We start from the raw sequence: 4,488 nt of genomic DNA, 5'->3' as shown, positions 1-4,488 counted from the left end.
GTAGTTGTTGGTGTTGTGAATTTATGTTTTAGTTCTAGAGTTTTAATATTGCAAGATTGTCTGTTTGTACCTAATGTTCGTAGGAATTTGATTTCTGCAACTTATTTGGGTAAACATAGGTATTGTATTATCCTAAAAGACAATGTTGTAATAAAGAAGGAAAAAATGTTTATTTGTTTTGGCAATATTGTGGATGGTCTTTATATTTTAACTCCTGATAAGCATGAATTATACAATGCTAAATTAGATAATAATTCACATGTGAAATCATTAAAGAGAAAGTTTCCTTCTACTAGTGAAGCATATCTTTGACATTTGCGTTTGGGTCATATCAATTCAAACAAAATTCAAAGACTTATCAAAGATAGACTCTTAGGGCCCATGGACTTTGATGAATTTCTAGTTTGTGAATCTTGTTTGGAAGGTAAAATGACCAAACGACCTTTTAATGCAAAAGGTAGAAGAGCTCAAGATTTGCTAGAACTAGTACATTCAGATGTATGTGGTCCTATGTCAATCCAAGCAAGAGGTGGTTATGAGTATTTCATTACTTTTACTGATGATTACTCTAGATTTGGTTATGTGTACCTAATGAAATGAAAGTCCGAAGCTTTTGACAAGTTCAAAGAGTTTAGGGCTAAAGTTGAGAATCAATTGGGTAAATGCATAAAGGTAATTCGATCTGATCAAGGTGGCGAATACCTACTTGGTGATTTTAAGGATTACTTGACTGAAAATGGGGTTATATCCCAATTGACTGCACCTGCAACTCCACAACAAAATGGTATAGTAGAAAGAATGAATAGGACTCTTTTAGATATGGTTAGATCCATGATGAGTTAGTCAATTCTACCAATTTCTTTTTGGGGATATGTCTTATGTACTGCAATGTATGTTCTGAATTTAGTACCTTTGAAGTCTGTTCCTAAAACACCTGTAGAGTTGTGGAATGGGCGTAAGCCTAGTATGAGACATTTCCATATCTAGGGTTGTCCAGCACATGTGTTAAAAGGAAAGTCTGACAAGTTACAGTCTAAAACAGAATTGGTTTTCTTTATAGGGTATCCAAAAGGAACAATTGGAGGTTTATTCTATAGTCACAAGGATAATAAAGTGTTTGTTAGTACAAATGCCAAATTCTTGGGAAATGACTATATGAATAATTTTACTCCTAGAAGTAGAGTTGTCTTGGCAGAAATGAATGAACCTGTAGTTAAACAACCAATGGATGAAACTAGGGATGATGTGGTTGTATTGGATACACCACAAGATACTACTCATGAGATGTATAGTACATAAGAGCCTCGTTGTAGAGGGAGAATTGTTCAGCCTCTTGTGAGATTCATAGGTTTGGGAGAAACTTATGAAGCTATCTTTGAAGAGGCTGAATTGGATCCCTACACTTATGATGAAGCAATAAATGATATAGATGCACATCATTGGGTCCAAGCTATGAAATTTGAATTAGATTCTATGTATTCCAATCATGTATGGGATCTTGTAGAGGCGCCTCACGGCATTAAACATGTTGGTTGCAAATGGGTTTACAAGAGGAAGAGAGGGATAGATGGAAAGGTTGAATACTTTAAAGCAAGACTAGTGGCGAAAGGGTATACACAAAAAGAAGGCATTGACTATGATGAAACATTTTCGCCAGTAGCCATGCTTAAATCTATCAGAGGATTTGGTTCCCATTGGCTATACAGATTCGGATTTTCAGTTGGATCTAGATTTCAGAAAATCCATGTCGGGATGTGTTTTCACCTTGGGAGGTGGAGCCATAAGTTAGAGGAGTGTTAAGCAATCTTGTATTGCCGACTCCACCATGGAAGCCGAGTATGTTGCTGCTTGTGAAGCAGCAAAAGAGACTGTTTGGCTCAAGAAATTCCTTTCTGATCTTGGTGTTATGAGAATTGAGCAAGTTCCCATTACATTGTTCTGCGACAATAGTGAAGCAATTGCACAGTCCAAAGATCCAAGGAATCATAAGAAAGGAAAGCACATAGAGAGAAAGTATCACATCATTCAAGACATTATTGCTCGTGGAGATGTGGTTGTAGCAAAGATTGATGGTGCAAAGAATCTAGCGGATTTGGAGGAGATGGGAGTTAGATTAGTGCACAATAGTCTTTAGGCCAAGTGGGAGATCGTTAGGATTAGTGTCCTTAATCCTATTGTATGATGCTATGTATTTTATCATGTATGACATTATGTATGACTTAATGTTGTGTTTAATAAAATTGTTTTGCTATTGTCTAAAATAATGGTAACATGAATATTGAGACATTATCATATTGTCCATGAGATGTATAGTATGTGATTTATGTGAAAGGTCACAAAAGATATAACTCACAAGTTCTTTGCAAACTCAAAATATAGTTCGTAGTCGGTGATGAAAATTGAGCATTTCATCTGTGAAGACTATAACATATCAACTAAGATGATTTGTCTTGATCATGGAAATGGAGATTTCTAGTTGATATGTTTTAAGAGTTAAAACATATTGAACTGGACTGGTGTGAGATTTATTATTCTCCTAACCACTGTCAAATGAATAATAAACTCACTACTTATATTTGCATGAACTTTTAATCCTGAGAGAATAATGGACTTGATCATGAGGTGTAGGTTGCTTTGATATATCAGGAGTGAAATCTAGAGTTACGGTTAAAACCTCAGTATGTTGGACAACCACATTTAATGTTGATGGAACATATATTCTCAAGATGGAATTCATAGTCTCTTAACGGAGATACAAAATATTCCCTTGAGATAAGTTTAATGGGTTTGTTGTTCAGAATATTAGGCCTAACTACTTTAGTAAATAGTTACTAGAGTATATATTTATGAAATTGGATTTCATAAATATATGATGAATAACTTAAAGGATTAAACTGGGTACTCAAGGATAAGATGTAGTAATTTACAAAGTGGCAGTCTACATTCATGACTTTGTGTTACTACGAATATTTTATGAAGGGGTGCATGTACAATAAAGTCTTGGGATATAATTTATAGATAAGGCCTAGAGTGCAACTATATTTATATAGTGGTATTAAATATAGTTAATGGTAACTTTGGACTTGTCAAGAGTTGACAGAAAAGCCCAAGGCCCATTGGAGCTAGTGTCTTTTGGACCCTTTTGATCCCACTCCAAGCCACACACTTAAGCCTAATTGGAAAGGCCCAAAGGCAAGCCTAATTGGATAATCGGTTAGACACAAAGGGAGATACACACATAATTTTCTGTACAGAATTTTGGAAGAACACTATGGTGAAGTGGTGCATGGAAGTGTTAGACACTTTGACATTCTCCCTTTGGAACTGATTGAGAGACCACACATCTTGGGCGTTAGTGGAATTGGAGTGAAGATTGAAAGTGTTCCTAAGAAATTTTGATCTTCAGTTTTGAAATTCACGGCTCCAAGGTACATTCTCTTGTTCTTAAGTTCTGAAACTTTTTTTAGTACATGTTAACTTTTATGAATGAAGTAGATCCGTTATTTTTCCACTGCGCACAGGCATATTTCCTTCATACTACACAGCAACTTCTTCACAAGAGAGATGAACTAGGGCAAGAACTTTGTCTTTGATCACAACTTCATTACACAAGGTTTTCTCAATGCTTGAGCAACTTGTGTACACTTTGACGGCCCTTAGAATAATCCTTTTATATGTCTAGGGTTAGGAGAAGAGAAGGCCCAAAGACACATCCACGGATTGGAATCAAAACAGAACTCAAAATCTGTTTTTCTTAAACCTTGACAGATAAAGGTATCGAGATGCTATCGAGCCACGGGGCTGGAACAACTCTTTAAACCTCGACACATGCTAACTGTCGAGCTTTAATGGACTTGCACTTTTTAGCTTGTTTCTTGGACAGACTTGATGATTTCAACACTTGATCTTGAAACACAGTTTCTTAAAGTATAAAACTCATCCTAAATCTACCCAATTACAAGTAAAGTGCATTTTGTCAAAGGATTAGCCAATTACATAAATGAATGACATATGTTCTTAACAAGTGAAACACATATGTCTTAACACCAATCATCGCCACTGTATGGGCTATCATAACTTCTACTGCTATTGTCATCATCATCATGTCCACTATAATTTCTGTTGTTGTCACTACTACTATCACTACTATTATCACTCTTGTCATCACTTTCATCCTCATCATTACAAGGGGCCGCTCTCCTTTCCTCATCTTCATCGTTGACTCTTAGTTTATACGGGCTCTTCAATGCATGATGGCAAGCCTTCCAGTATTCTTCTTCTTCTATGTTGTAAATAGGATCTCCAAGAAGTGTAGTCTTGGCATCAGGGTCGATGTAATTAGCCCAATTAGTAGGAACCCAAGTTGTGTCTTCTTTCTTCAATTCTGGAACCTTGTTGTGGCAATCAAGTAGTATCTCGAACCCAAGTACCATTGTCTTTGTCATAGGATCAAATCTTGGTTTAGGGAATCCCCAAGAACGTTGACTT

This window comes from Castanea sativa, chromosome 8 (genome assembly GCF_040712315.1).
Source record: "Castanea sativa cultivar Marrone di Chiusa Pesio chromosome 8, ASM4071231v1".
Taxonomy (NCBI): Eukaryota; Viridiplantae; Streptophyta; class Magnoliopsida; order Fagales; family Fagaceae; genus Castanea; species Castanea sativa.
This window is presented reverse-complemented; position numbering follows the sequence as displayed.